General features: G+C 39.7%; 1 protein-coding gene across 11 annotated transcripts in view; it reads right to left on the reverse strand.

Annotated features, from left to right (window-relative positions):
* Nucleotides 1-7,909, reverse strand: part of CCDC91 (coiled-coil domain containing 91) — a 395,166-nt gene extending 387,257 nt beyond the window's left edge. For all 11 annotated transcript variants that reach the window (XM_070789905.1, XM_070789912.1, XM_070789908.1 and 8 more), the window contains exon 1: nt 7,772-7,909. The gene's annotated coding sequence lies outside the window, so the exon portion shown is untranslated. The remainder of the gene's footprint in view (nt 1-7,771) is intronic.
* Between the last annotated feature and the right edge of the window lie 8,808 nt (nt 7,910-16,717).

Here is a 16,717-nt window from a genome sequence, read left to right on the forward strand (position 1 = left end):
CTGCTCCAAAAAAATCAACGATATTAACTGCCACCTTTTGCTCCAAAATTTGTTGCAAATAAAGGCCCAGGCAGATAAATTCTAGGAATATTAAATTAAACAAGGCAGCAGTGTATATTAAGAATTTGGAAAAAGTTCATGCATTTTGAGTAATAATCACTTTTTAAAAAATCAACTAAAAGAATTTTATCAGAATTATGCACATAGACTTAATATTAATTCTAATGGGGAAAACAACCATCTGAATGACAAATCAAGAACATACAAGTCAAATTTTCAAGAAATTCATGATGCAGTAAGCAATGTGTGTAATGTTTAGTGAAAAGGAAAAAATATGACAATATTTACAACTTTGTTTTTTAAATGTTTTCAAAATAAAAACAAACAAAAAAATGCCGGAATTTTTATGCAGGAATAATAATGCAGGAATTATTTCATACTAATAGAAATGGATTAATTCTTTTCTTTACTGGTTTATTTTTCAACTTTCCATTCTAATCAACTACAATTTCCACAATCAAAAAAATACAAAATTCATTTTGATTTTTAAAAAAATTTCACTAGAAGTTAAAGAAAATTTCCTCAATTTGATGAGAATTGTATTTACAAAAAACCAATAGCTAACTACTTTGTGGTAAAAGATAACATACTCTCCCCACTAAGATGAGAATTAAGACAAGGATGTCAGCTCTTACTTGTTCTGTTTAACCTCATCATGAAGGTCCTAGCCAGTATAATGAGAAAAATAAAATAAAATAAATAAAAGGCAAATAGGAAAATATGAACTAACTAAAACTGTCTCTACTGGCAGACAAGATTGTTTACATAGAAAATTCCAAACAGTCTAGAAAACCTATTAGTGTAAGTGAATTTATTAACAAGACTGAGAATTCAGGGTCAAAATAAAGTATCAATTTATTTATATAAATAATTGTAAATTGAAATTTTTAAAAAGAATACCATTTACAATAGCACCAAATAACATAAAACAGACACTTTTTAAATGTGTGTTAAAGTTCTTTGCTAAAAGCTTAAAATGCTAATGAGGAAAATCAAGGCTTTATTAAAATGGATTAGAAACCATTCAGATGTTAATTCTCTTCAAGCAAAATTATAACTTCAATGCATCCAGAATCAAAATTCCAGGATGCTTTTCTTTAGAAATAGGCTGATTCTACAAACATACATGGAAAGAAAGAGCTAGGATAACTAAAACAATTAAAAAGAAAAAAAAAAAATTGGAAGACTCAGACTTCCTAATTTCAAAACAAAACTACGAAGTTACATTAATGAAGACAGTGTAGTTTTGGCCAAAAGAAAGACACATGGAATGACAGAACCGAACTGAGAGTCCAGGAACGTATCTACACATAGAGTCAATTGATTTCTGACAAAAATGCTAAGAAATTTTACTGAAGAAAGGATAGTAAGGATAGTCTCTTCAACAAGTGTTACTGGACAAATTAGGTGTCCATATACCAAAAAAAAGAAAGAAAGAGAGAAAAAGAACTTTGACACATATCTTGTACTACAAACAGAAATGAATAAAAGGCTGATCAAAACAGATCACAGAACTAAAGGTAAAATCTAAAACTATAAAAGTTCTAACAGAAAACACAGAAAAAAAAAATCATTGTATCTCTGGGTTAGTCAAAATTTTCTAGATAGGTCACAAAAGCACAAATTACAAAAGAAAAAAAAATGATAATGTGGACTTCTTCAAAATGTACAACTTCAACTCTTTGAAAGATACAATTAAGAAAATAAAAAGACAAACCACAGACTGAAAGAAAATATCTGTCAACCTATATATGATAAAGTAATTGTATCCAGACTTCTTACAACTCAGTAATAAAACAGACCAAAGGTTTTAACAGATACTTCACAAAAGAAAACACACAAGATAGCAAATGACAGCAAATGAGCACATGAAAAGATGCTCAAAGTATTGCTGTGCTTAGTCACTCAGTCGTTTCCAACTGTTTGTGACCCCATGGACTGTAGCCCACCAGGCTCCTCTGTCCATGGGGATTCTCCAGGTAAGCATATTGGAGTGGGTTATCATGCCCTCCTCCAGGGGATCTTCCCAACTCAGAGATCAAACCCAGGTCTCCCACGTTGTAGGCAGATTCTTTACCATCTGAGCCACCAGGGAAGCTCAACATATTAGCTGATAGGAAAATTCAAACTAAAACATCGTTGAGATAGCCCTAAATACCTATTAGAATAGCTGAAATTAAAAGCAAAATGACAAATGCTGACCAGCATGTGGAGAAAATGGAACCATCAAACAATGCTGGTAATTTCTTATCTTTGGTAATGTTATAAAGTTAAGTGAACATTTGCCACATGATCAGAGATTCATACTCCTAGAAATTTAACCAAAAGATATGAAAGCATTTATCTACACAAAGACCCACAGAAGAATGTACAAAGAAATGTATGTGAATGTTTACAGCACCTTCATTCCTAAATGAGAAACACTGGAAACAACCTAAATGTCCATCAACTGGTGAATAAATAAGACTGTGATATAGCCATAAAATGAAATAGGCAGTCAGATCTGTCAGTTATGTCTAACACTTTGCGATCCTAAGGACTACAACATGCCAGGCTTCCCTGTCCATCACCAACTCCCAGAGCTTGCTCAAGCTTATGTCCATAAAGTAGGTGATGCCACCCAACCATCTCATCCTCTGTCATCTCCTTCTCCTCCTGCCTTCAATCTTTCCCAGCATCAGGGTTTTTTTAAATGAGTCAGTTCTTTCACTTCAGTGGCCAAAGTACTGGAGTTTCAAGTTCAGCATCAGTCCTTCCAATGAATATTCAGGCCAGATTTCCTTTAGGATTGACTGGATCTCCTTGCAGTCCAAGGGATTCTCAAGAGTCTTCTCCAACACCACAGTTCAAAAGCATCAATTCTTCTGTGCTCAGCTTTCTTTACAGTCCAACTCTCACATCCACACATGACTATTGGAAAGACCACAGCTTTGACTAGACAGACCTTTGTCAGCAAAGTAATGTCTCTGTTTTTTAATATGCTAAGTCATAGCTTTTCTTCCAAGGAGTATCTTTTAAATACATGGCTGCAGTCACCATCTGCAGTGATTTTGGAGCTCAGGAAAATAAAGTCTGTCACTGTTTCCATTGTTTCCCCATCTATGTGCCATGAAGTGATGGGACGAGATGCCACAAACTTCGTTTTCTGAATGCTGAGTTTTAAACCAGCTTTTTCATTCTCCTCTTTCACTTTCTTCAAGAGGCTCTTCAGTTCTCCTTCACTTTCTGCCAAAATAGGAGTATCATCTGCATATCTGAGGTTATTGATATTTCTCCCTGCGATCTTGATTCCAGCTTGTGCTTCATCCAGCCCAGCGTTTCTCATGATATACTCTGCATATAAGTTAAATAATCAGGGTGACAATATACAGCCTTGAAGTACTCCTTTCCTGATTTGGAACCAGTCCATTGTTCCATGTCTGGTTCTAACTGTTGCTTCTTGACCTGCATACAGATTTCTCGGGAGGTAGGTCAGGTGGTCTGATACTCCCATCTCCTGAAAATTTTTCCAGTTTGTTGTGATCCACACAGTCAAAGGCTTTGGCATAATCAATAAAGCACAAGTATATGTTTTTGTGAAACTCTCTTGCTTTTTTGATGATTCAATGGATTGTTGGCAGTTAGATCTCTGGTTCCTCTGCCTTTTCTAAAACCAGCTTGAACATCTGGAAGTTCACGGTTCACGTACTGTTGAAGCCTGGCTTGGAGAATTTTGAGCATTACTTTACTAGCATGTGAGATGAGTGCAATTGTGCAGTAGTTTTGAGTATTCTTTGGCATTGCCTTTCTTTGGGATTGGAATGAAAACTGACCTTTTCCAGTCCTGTGGCCACTGCTGACCAAACTTGCTGGCATATTGAGTGCAGCACTTTCACAGCTTCTAGGATTTCACACTTTCAAATCTTTTAGGATTTGAAATAGTTCAACTGGAACTCCATCACCTCCACTAGCTTTGTTTGTAGGGATGTTTCCTAAGGCCCACTTGACTTCGCATCCCAGGATGTCTGGCTCTAAATGAGTGATCACACATCATGGTTATCTGGGTCATGAAGATCTTTTTTGTACAGTTCTTCTTTGTATTCTTGCCACCTCTTCTTTGTATCTTCTGCTTCTATTAGTTCCATACCATTTTTGTCCTTTATTGTGCCCATCTTTGCATGAAATGTTCCCTTGGTATCACTAATTTTCTTGAGGAGATCTCTAGTCTTTCCTATTCTACCATTCAATATCACAATAATCCAAGTTTATGCCCCAACTAGTTATGCTGAAGAAGCTGAAGTTAAACAGTTCTATGAAGACCTGTAAGACCTTCTAGCACTAACAGCCAAAACATATATCCCTTTCATCATAGGTGACTGGAAAGCAAAAGTAGGAAGTCAAGAGATACCTGGAATAACAGGCAAATTTGGCCTTGGAGTACAAAATGAAGCAAGCCAAAGGCTAACAGTTTTGCCAAGAGAATGCACTGGTCATAGGAAACACACTCTTCCAACAACACAAGAGAAGACTCTACACTGGATATCACCAGATGGTCAATACCAAAATCACACTGATTATATTCTTTGCAGCCAAAGCTGGAGAAGCTCTATACAGTCAGCAAAAACAAGACCGGGAGCTGACTGTGGCTCAGATCATGAACTTCTTATTGCCAAATTCAGACTTAGATTGAAGAAAGTAGGGAAAGCCACTAGACCATTCAGGTTTGACTTAAATCCCTTATGATCATATAGTGGAAGTGACCAATAGATTCAAGGGATTAGATCTGATAGACACAGTGCCCAAAGAACTATGGACGAAGGTTCGTGACATTGTACAGCAGCAGTGATCAAAACCATCCCCAAGAAAAACAAATGCAAAAAGACAAAATGGTTGTCTGAGGAGGCCTTACAAATAGCTGAGAAAAGAAGAGAAGCTAAAAGCAAAGGAGAAAAGGAAAGATATACCCATTTGAATGCAGAGTTCCAAAGAATAGCAAGGAGAGGTAAGAAAGCCTTCCTCAGTGATTAATGCAAAGAAATGAAATAGTACTTGGCAATAAAGCAAAAAAGGACAAAGCACTGATACATGCACCAAAATGGGTGAATCACAAAAGCATTAAGTGAAAGAAACCAGAAAAAAATTCTATTTGTTGTAGGAGTCTGTTTATATGACATTCCAGAAAAGACAAAGCTATATGGATAGGGAACAGATCAGTGGTTGCCTGATCAACCACTGAGGGGAGGAAACCAACTACAAAGTCGCATGAGGGAACTTTTTGGAATGATTGAAATGTTCTGTGTCTGGATTGTGGTGGTAGTTATATGAATATTGTGCATGTGTCAGTTTAAAGAACAAGATACTAGAGTGTTTTTACTTATAAACTATACCTCAATAAGCCCACATTTTAAAAGACACAAGACATGCTCTTTTGAAAAATATGTTGTTGTTATTTAATTTTTCAGTCATGTCTGACTCTCTGCAACACTGTGGACTGTAGCCAACTGGACTCCTCTGTCCAAGGAATTTTTTAGGCAAGAATACAGGGATGGGATGCCATTTACTTCTCCAGGGAATATTCCCCACCCAGGGATCAAGTCCCAGTCTCCTACATTAGCAGGTGGGTTCTTTACCACTGAGCCACCAGGGAAGCTTTGAAAAATATGTTTCAAATTAAATGACAACCCAATAAATGGGTATTGGGGTGGAAGAGAAACAGTGGGGGAAACAAAAATTTTTTAGAAATATTACAAATCAAAATACTGATTTATCATTAGTAAGAAGAAACACACTGATATAAAAAGTTACTCCAGTGTGTCCTTTTTATTGTTCTCATTGTTTAGACAGAAAATAACAAAATTTGATGAGTTTCAAGAAAGACCAAAAGTCACAAGTAACAGATTGATAAAGGAGGCACAGTGATTACAAGCTAAAATTTGGAAACACTCACCTAAACATGCCCTTTCCAAGTTACTAATAAAAATGACCTCAGCCAACTAAATGCATTTCCACCCCAATTTCTGCTATGAAATACAAGACAATAAACATAGTTTTCTTTATTCATAACAATCCTATATACTTTACAACCATATATATATATAGCTAGGAATATAAGATAAAGTGCCTCTAACTAGGCAAATTCCTATTTGTCCATTTAAGCTTCAGACTAGCTACTTGGTAACCATCTATCTTCTTTTTTTTTCCCCACTGCCACTCCAAAAAAAAAAAAAAAATGCTGTCTCTCTATGATGACTTTCTGCAGTTTCTGTTTGCTATCAAGATGATTAAAATAAAATAGGAGCTTTGAGCTGATCACTCCAATAAGAAGATACATTTTTCCATTTAATAAAAGTTAGGTAAATTGTAACTTTCACCACTTTGTTTTATGTTTATTCCATTTGGCGTGTACTGTTGCTGGGAAACCAGTTAATAATAAGATTTCCCAACTCACAGAACAACTTCCTAGCCAGCCTGCAGTATACCAAACTTCGTAACCAGGGCAATTCTCTACCACACAATTTACCCAGTAGCCAGCACCATACAGGTGCACTCTCTCTGGCGTCCTCCAGCTCCATCAACCTTACAGGTACAGTAGCGCTAATCCCCTCAATGGAACAGAAACTGCAGCACAAAGCAAATGAGATAAAGGATACAGGTCTCCGATGGCAGAGAACAACGTGAATTTATTGCCAGTCCCTGTCATCCCATCCAGCTAAATATTCTGGGAACTCGGTCTTAAACTGTAGGGTGAAATGTTAGCCCGTCCCCCCGTGACAAGATGAAAAATCAGCCCACCCCCATCACCAGCACTAATGCAACATTCAAAATGCCTTCGTCCAACTACCACCCAGATAAATATTTAACGAGTAAGGTGGGCATCAGTTCCTGTACAGTTCAGAAGGGGAGATAGGAGAAAGAGAGTCCTAATTCCTAAGGCGCCTCTAAATCACCTACAGCTGTGGTCAGAACTTGACCCTCCAGGTAATCAGGCTGTGCCCCAACTCTCATCAGGGAAGCAAGTGAGAGTAGCAGCAGCAACATCATCCTACCAAAAAAAAACAAACCCCACTCAGAGCTGCTTTTAATAGGGTTCCCACTCCTTCAAGTGAAGCCAAACATAGGTTTTACGTCCAAAGCTTTGCTCCGCAGTATGCAACAAGGGCAGATGGAAGAATCATCTTTATTGTAGGAGAGGGGGCGCACTTAAGGGGATGAAAGATGCCTCACCACTTGGAAAGTTACCGGCCACTGCCTTCACTCTGAAATGCTACTTTTATTGCAGTCTGTGGCCCAAAGTAAAGACAAGGAAATATGACTGTCTGACGGACCCTGTTGTACTTAAGTCAAAGGGAAAACTTAAACAAGACGCGATCGGTGAAAACTCGGCAAGGATCAAAGTCACCGTTCATGGGAGCTTTGGTGACACAGTAATCACGTGTACTTGTGCGTAGACTTTCGAAAACATTCGGTTCTGGAACATGCAGGGGCAGAAATGTGCCAGCGAGGGAAAGCACGGGTAGACACCGCCCGCTGGGGAGCGAGGCTCAGCTCCCGCCCGCGGCGGGTCACGCCCCGTGACTCCCCGGCCCGAGACCTCCCTGGGCCGGGGTCGTACCTGCCGGTGGCAGAAGCCCGTCCGCGCTCCCAGCCCGTGCCCAGGCCGCCTCACGGCGCGCCGCCGGCCTCGTGCGGCCCGGGCCCCAGACCCAGGCCCAGAAGGCGAGCGTCCGTTTACCTGCGCCCCGGCTCTCGCCGCTGCCGCCTGCCGTCACTGCCACCACAGCTGCGCTGCTCCCCCACAGCGCCAGGTGAGCCACCCCCAGCACACAGGCACGCGCGCGCCCCCGGGCGCGACCCAGACCTAGGGGAATGCGGCCCAGGAACAGGCGTTGGGACAGCGCACTCACCACCCGGCTTCCAGAGCCTCTGCCCCCGGAAGTTGATTTCCGCCAAGGCCCGCCCAACACCGCGCCTGTCACTCAACGCCCACAGGCGCGTCACGTATGCCCAGGCCAAGCGCGAGCCCCAGGCCCAATCTTCTGAGACCCGCCAGTTTTGGCTCCTGTGGTCTTCAGAGCGCTTCCCTGTGAAACAGGTTGACTCGGGCGCTACCTCCTGTTGGTTACAGCTTCTTGTTCACTTGAATGACAGACCCTGTTTATGTGACTAACCCATTCAAGTCAAACCATCCCCATAATGGCACTCCTGTCTAGGACTTGGTAGGACTGGTCCTGAGAAGAACGGGCCCTGATTTCTTAACCACTTCCAAACAGACTACCCTAAATACTGTAACTGAGTTAAGTGCTTAAGAAAAGAGTGGACTAGACAACGTCTCCTCTTGACCATCAGAACTCTCACAGCACCGGGTCAAGTTCAGAGCCTCTCCAGACCACTGATGCATGACTCCAGCCAAAGAGCTCTGCTCTAGAATTACGTTTGTTCTTGGCTTTATCTCCACATCACAGTGATCTGTACATGCCATCTCTGTTCAAAGGAAAATCTGTTTTCAGCTGCCAAGGTACTCCCTGTTTACCAAACCTTCAAATAGTTTCTCCTAAAGAAAAGCTGCTAAGTCACTTCAATCGTGTCCAACTCTGTGCGACCCCATAGACGGCAACCCACCAGGCTCCCCCGTCCCTGGGATTCTCCAGGCAAGAACACTGGAGTGGGTTGCCATTTCCTTCTCCAATGCATGAACGTGAAAAGTGAAAGTGGAGTCGCTCAATCGTGTCCGACTCTTCGCGACCCCATGGACTGCAGCCTACCAGGCTCCTCCATCCATGGGATTTTCCAGGCAAAAGTATTGGAGTGGGGTGCCATTGCCTTCTCTGCCTAAAGAAAAGAGAGAATGATAAAATGACTATTTTATTTGAAAACAAGCATGGTTATATAAAGTTGTTTTGTTGCTATTGTTCCATTTCAGATCTAACCTAGGTCTCCCATATTGCCAACAGATTCTTTACCATCTGAGCCGCTAGAGAAGACACCCATATATAGATTTTTTTTAAATAAAGATTCTTCCAATTTTGATATAATAGGGATTTGTTGTTGTTTAGTCACTGAGTCATGTTTGACTCTTTGCAACCCCATGGACTGTAGCCCACCAGGTACCTCTGTCCATGGGATTTCCCAGGCTCCATTACTTTCTCCAGTGGATCTTCCCCACCCAGAGATCAAACCTGTGACTCTTGCATTGGCAGGTGAATTCTTTACCACCGAGCCACGGGGAAAGCAAAGAGGGATTTGGGAACATTTACCAATTTGTTAATGTAACTACTAAGCCAAGTTGGGACAATCCAAAAAGAGCACAAGATACACTCAAGATTTTACCTTCAAGGAGTCAACAGCCAAATAAGAAAGACAAGTAGCCTGGGAATTTAATCATTAGTCTCTGGAATATTGATGATCATTGTAGAACAGGCATTCTTTAACATTTTGAACTTTAACATTTTGGACATTATTTTTCTCATCTTTCCATTGAACAAAAGTGGATCAAGCCTGTAATCATCTCTGCTCTGTATTGGAGGTGGAAAATGTCAGCAAAGAATCCTAACAAGTTTTCCAGTAATTGCAGGCTCAAGGGATTAACAAACAGTTTCAATATTGAGCATGGATATCACCTCTTATGTACCCTTTTTTTCCTGTCCACCATCTTAGGTGTGTGCAAAGCCAACATTTGTATTATAGGATACTTTCCTACACATTATTTGTTTACCTGTGTACTGGACCACCAAGTCAAGGACCACTTCTCATTTGCACATCTTTTAGTCTACTTCTCCTTTATCTTTATATTCTGCAATCTAGCACAGTGTCTAGTGATTAGAAGAAAGAATTTAATATATGTTTCTTAAGCTGAATATATACAATTATCTTTGTATTATTTTGTGCCTCAAATTTCTTTCTGCTACAAACGTCAAATAAGTTTCTGAGAGTTTTCACTGATATAACATGCTCCTTCTGTCCCACCTAATCCAATATTCAATATTGAGCTGATTTATAATAATAATAGAAACTAATATTTATTGAACATTCACTTTGTTCCCGGCTAAATATTTTCATCTGTTATATAATTTGTCATCACACTAATCCTCTGAAATAATTATACTGATATATTCACTTTTTAGATGAGGATACAGGCTTAGGAAAGGTAACTTGACCAAGTGGCAGAGCAGATTCAGATCAAGTCTGCTGAACAGAAAGATTTGTTAATTCACTACAATGTGCTATCTCTGCTTTTCACATCATTCATTTATGTATCCAGATTTCTCCAGCACCAGGAAGTCTTTCTCTCCTTTTATTAAGTATAGTTCAGTGGTTGTTGGTATAATCACAAAGTTGTGCAACAATCACAACAATCAACTTCAGAACATTTTCATCACCCCCCAAAAGAAACTTCATAGTCACTTCCTATTCCTCTTGTTCCCTTCTCCCTGATGCCCTAGACAGGCACTAATCTACTTTTTTTGTCTCTTTAGGTTTGTCTGTTCAGGACATGGCCTGTGAACAGAATCATGCAATATGTGGTTTTTTGTGACTGGCTTCTTTCACTTCAAGCCATGTTGACAAACTTTGTTTATCCATTCTTCAATTGGTAGACATTTGGATTGTTTCCACTTTTAGGCTATTATGAGTAATGCTTCTATAAACATTGATATACAAGTTTTTGTATCAACATATGTTTTCATTTCTCTTGAGTGTATATATATATATATATATAGCAGTGGAATTGCTGGGTCATGTGGTAACTCTATGTTTAATCTTTTGAGGAACAGTTGAACTGTTTTCCAAAGTGGCTACTATTTTTTCATTCCCATTTGCAATGTACTAAGGCCCTAATCTGGAGAAGGCAATGGCACCCCACTCCAGTACTCTTGCCTGGAAAATCGCATGGACAGAGGAGCCTGGTGGGCTGCAGTCCATGGGGTCACTAAGAGTTGGACACAACCGAGCGACTTCACTTTCACTTTTCACGTTCATGCATTGGAGAAGGAAATGGCAACCCACTCCAGTGTTCTTGCCTGGAGAATCCCAGGGACGGGGGAGCCTGGTGGGCTGCCGTCCATGGGATCACGTAGAGTTGGAGACAACTGAAGTGACTTAGCAGCAGCAAGGCCCTAATATCTCCACAGTGAGCCTTTTTATCTCCTCTAGAACTTATGACTCTATTGCTGACTTTCCATAAGTCATCTTTTTTATTGTTAGTTACCTTTGTTATTTATGTATCTACAGACTTACCACCCTAATAGATTGTGACATTCTGAGATGAGAAACATAGTTCCTGCCCTCAAGAAGATTAAATTTGGAGAAAGATGTAGAGGATCAAATCAACTATGATGATAGTAAGCACTGAAATCAAGTTTGTTGTTGAAATGTGGAGGAGCATCTCACTCACTCTGCATTAAACAGGAAGTACTTCTCATAAAATGTAAAGCACAAGATGAATTTTGAAGAATCAATTAGAATTGGCCAAGCTAAGAAGAGATGAAAATGTGCTCCAGACAAAGAAGCATGCACCTTTATATGTATTTCCTTGCATATGAACTGTTGACTTAAGTGTTGTGTAGTGTGTATGTCGTCTGTGGGGTCGCACAGAGTTGGACACGACTGAAGCGACTTAGCAGCAGCAGCAGTGTGTATGTAGATATCATGGAAGCGAAGGTGATGATGAGGGGAAATGTGGCAGAGGAAATGGAAAAATGTAAATAGGGCAAGATGAATAGTTTTGCTTCCCCAACCCAGATAACCACAATGGTGTGATTACTCACCTAGAGCCAGACATCCTGGAATGTGAAGTCAAGTGGGCCTTAGAAAGCATCAGTATGAACAAAGTTAATGGAGGTAATGAAATTCCAGTTGAGCTATTTCAGATCCTGAAAGATGATGCTGTGAAAGTGCTGCACTCAATATGCCAGCAAATTTGGAAAACTCAGCAGTGGCCACAGGACTGGAAAAGGTCAGCTTTCATTCCAATTCCCCAAAAAGGCAATGCCAAATAATGCTCAAACTACCACACAATTGCACTCATCTCACACACTAGTAAAATAATACTCAAAATTCTCCAAGGCAGGCTTCAACGGTACATGATTGGTGAACTTCCAAATGTTCAAGGTGAATTTAGAAAAGGCAGGGCAACCAAAGATCAAATCGCCAACATCCACTAGATCACTGAGGAAGAAAGAGAGGTCCAGAAAAACATCTACTTCTGCTTTATTGACTATGCCAAAACCTTTGACTGTGTGGATCACAATAAACTGTGGGAAATTATGAAAGAGATGGGAATACCAGACCACCTGACCTGCCTCTTGAGAAACCTATATGCAGGTCATGAAACAACAGTTAGAACTGGACATGGAACAACAGACTGGTTCCAAATAGGAAAAGTAGTATATCAAGGCTGTATATTGTCACCCTGCTTATTTAACTTGTATGCAGAGTACATCATGAGAAACGCTGGGCTGCAGGAAGCACAAGCTGGCATCAAGATTGCTGGGAGAAATATCAGTAACCTCGGATATGCAGATGACAGCACCCTTATGGCAGAAAGTGAAGAGGAACTCAAAAGCCTCTTGATGAAAGTGAAAGAGGAGAGTCAAAAGTTGGCTTAAAGCTCAACATTCAGAAGACGAAGATTATGGCATCTGGTCCCATCGCTTCGTGGCAAATAGATGGGGAAACAGTGCAAACAGTGTCAGACTTTATTTTTGGGAGCTCCAAAATCACTGCAGATGGTGATTGCAGCCATGAAATTAAAAGACACTTACTCCTTGGAAGGAAAGTTATGACCAACCTAGATAGCATATTGAAAAGCAGAGACATTACTTTGCCAACAAAGGTTCGTCTAGTCAAGGCTATGGTTTTTCCAGTGGTCGTGTATGGATGTGAGAGTTGGACTGTGAAGAAAGCTGAAAGCCGAAGAACTGATGCTTTTGAACGGTGGTGTTGGAGAAGACTCTTGAGAGTCCCTTGGACTGCAAGGAGATCCAACCAGTCCATTCTGAAGGAGATCAGCCCTGGGATTTCTTTGGAAGGAATGATGCTAAAGCTGAAACTCCAGTACTTTGGCTACCTGATGCGAAGAGTTGACTCATTGGAAAAGACTCTGATGCTGGGAGGGTTTGGGGGCAGGAGGAGAAGGGGACGACAGAGGATAAGATGTCTGGATGGCATCACCGAGTCGACGGACGTGAGTTTGAGTGAACTCCAGGATTTGGTGATGGACAGGGAGGCCTGGCGTGCTGCGATTCATGGGGTCGCAAAGAGTCAGACACGACTGAGTGACTGAACTGAACTGAACTGAACTGAAGGAGTTTGAAATCTAATGGAAATCTAATGGATTGTTTAGGCAAGTTTGGGGGAGAATTACTTCAGGAGCAATGTGTAAGGTGGAGGCATTAGAGAATAAATGGCCAAGACTGGGAAAACAAACCAATTATTATAATAGAAGACTGATGAAATAATAAGAATGAGAAATTTTGAAAGTCTGAGTTGAGGTAGTAGCCATGAAGTTGGCAAAAAGGATTTTTTTTTTTTTTATTCACGCCCGGTGGGGCACGGGCCCCCTCGGCGCCCCGGGCCGCTCGCTCGGGCTGGCAGGATTTTAAAGGCATGGTGAGCAGCAAAAAAAAAAAGAAAAAAGAAAAATTAAGAAAGAACAAAAGATATATCCCAAGTTTCTGGTAATTTTCAAAGAAGTAGGGGATTCAGAAAGAAGATGATACCCTTGTTGATAAGAATAATGAAACACTACAACTTATTGCTCTTATAGCTTATATGCTATTGCAATCACCCACAGAAGTGAAATGGACACACACCTGAAATTTGGTTCAGATTTCAACCACACATATATCAAGGGGTATATGACAGTTATTGCTCACACAATGAGACTTTCTAGAAAGAGCAGGGCAAGCCTTCTGAGCAAATCCAAAATGTCTTTGTAGTGGAGTTGGAGAAGACTAGCCTTGGGCATTTTATGGTGGCTAGGCTGTAGCTCTAAGATGAAAATTCTCATTGGCCACCAGGGCTTCTACAGCTTGAATTTCTCTATGGCACCAGAGAAGGAGCATCGGGGCTTTCATATCAACCTTCCCAGATGCGGATCAAGAGAGAACTGGTGAGGCTTGAAAGTTGTCAGTGGTCAAACATCAAAAATAGAGTCAGGATCTTTATTACATATGCTTAGAGTAAGGTGTTTTTTTTTTTTTTTTTTCATTTCAACAGAGAAAATTATATCATTGTTATATATTTACATGCTTTAAAAGTGTAGTGAACGCTTGCCTGACATTTATTTTACTCTTCCTACATTGTGTAGCACATACCTCAGAAATTTAGATGGAACTAACCCTAACCCTAACCCTAACCCTTATCCCAAAAAATAAATCCAATTTGGATCAGTCCTGACCTATGGTGTTCCCTTGGCCATAACAAATGGTTTGAGAGTGGGCACCAAATACAGGACTTGCCCAAGGCTGTGAGACGTGGCACCCTCTCCCCTCCTACTCCACCCTCGATTTGAATGAGAAAGCATGTGGTCCTTGTTGTTGAAGGTAGTCATCTTGTGACCAAAAATTGAAGGAGACATGGAGCTGGAACGCTGATCAAATAAACAAAGATCTGTAGCATTGCAAATAGACAAAAAAATATAAGGAACAAGCTGCAAAAGTACAAGCTGTAAAAGTTTCAAACAGGCACTCTTCTGGCCCCTTGCTTTTCCCATATTCATTGTTCATTTATATGAGCCTTCAAATCAAATCAACATAGTTTGACTTTTCTGCTACTCATCCTCAATTTTCAGTGTTGAATATTGTGTGGAATGTTAAGTCAGTTTGAATTTGCTTGTTATGTGTGTGCATGCATGTTATGGACTGTAGTGTGCCAGGCTCCTCTATCCATGGAGTTCTCCAGACAAGAATACTGGAATGGGTTGCCATACCCTCCTCCAGGGGATCTTCCCGATCCAGGGATCGAACCTGCGGCTCTTGTGTCTCCTACATTGGCAAGCAGGCTCTTTACCACTAGTTTGTTATACCTTACCTCAAAATACTTTAGTGTAGATCATATGATATGCATTCATATATGTTACTTAATTTACTTTATCATCTAATGATCATCAGTTGCCATAATCTACAGTTCACACTAGAAGTATTCAGATGGTGTTTAATCAGAAAGACTGTTTTCCAAACACAGCAAGAATAAGTACTTCAGCTATCACTGTCTTCCATTAACACTTCAGACTTCGCTAATCAATAAAATGAATGCTATAAGTGGGTTTTCATGTCTAAAATTAATTTTTTTGATTAGTATGATGGATATTATAAACTGACTCTCATAGATGAGCCAGTTGGGTTTATAATATGTAGATTGGTTAAAATATTTCAGAGAGAGTCCATACCTTTCATGACCAAGACAATAAGAAACACGGTAGTCACAGCTCTGTAGGAAAAACAGCCTTCAGACCTCCAACTTAAATGTCTGAAATCCTAACAATCTTAAGCATGTCAAAGGTGGAACAGTTTAATTTCAATTTAACTAAAGGAAGAATCATTCTCATTACAGAGATGACTGCATACATGATACTTATTATGGAGACAAAGAATAAATAATCAGGCCTTGCCCTTCTCTCCCCCTGTTCATCTTCGAAATATCCTCAATAATGCAGTGGTCTTTAAACTGAGATCTCAGGATTAGGTCATTAAACTTTATAAAAATGTTAAAAATGTTGAATTTTGTAATATTCTGAGTTAATTATAACTCCAAAATTATTCACATAATTCCAAATCCTTAATTAAATGTTGTATCTGTGGCTGCTAACACTACTTTATGTGATGCATATTGAAAAATCCAAACATGACCTAGGTTTTACATCTATATTAAACTATCACATTGCTTCCTTAGAACTTACTCTACCACTTTTGCATATGGAACAGGCAATACTCTGGGAAGAAAGCCATGCCAGAGCTGCTACAACTAAGATAAATTGAGTTGAATTAAACTTTTTCAAAAATTTTGGTCCACCACAGAATTAACATATCATGAGAAAACTCTGAAGTTTGAAAAATGGGATTTGAAAGATCATGGTGGAACCCCAAGCAGCATTCTCCTGAGAGTCTGATCACTTTTTTAAGTTGACCAGAAAAAGCAAAGTATGACATATGAACGGTGGAAGGGCCTTCCATTTATTTCTTTCAGTTTGGATATTAAGTGATTCTAATGATAAAAAGAATTCTTTGTCGTTATGTCAAAAGACACCTCACATAGGAAAAAATCACCCAAATATCTGAGAATTACTACTGTTAGAGACAATTCTACCTGCATATTTGTTAAGCTGTTATCCAGGAATACCTGGCTTACAATTTAAATTATAAATAAAACACTAATTAATTTTTTTCTTTGATGACAATTTCTAAGTTTGAAAGCATAGTTACAAGGATATAAAGGCACAAAGTGTATCAAACCTGCAGTGTCTAAATCTATTTCTGGCAATAAGCGACAAACAAAAAAAAAAAGCTTTTTGGGGAGGATGGGGGAGTATACTAACAAACAGCTAAAGCATTGTTTTAACTATTATTCATGTTATAAGTTTTTACATTATTTTAATACACTTATCAGAATCTTTGCTGGATGTGTATCTTAAACCCCAACATCATATACTACTTCACCTAATTTCTCTACCAATTTAACAAAT

Source organism: Bos indicus, chromosome 5 (genome assembly GCF_029378745.1).
Source record: "Bos indicus isolate NIAB-ARS_2022 breed Sahiwal x Tharparkar chromosome 5, NIAB-ARS_B.indTharparkar_mat_pri_1.0, whole genome shotgun sequence".
Taxonomy (NCBI): domain Eukaryota; kingdom Metazoa; phylum Chordata; class Mammalia; order Artiodactyla; family Bovidae; genus Bos; species Bos indicus.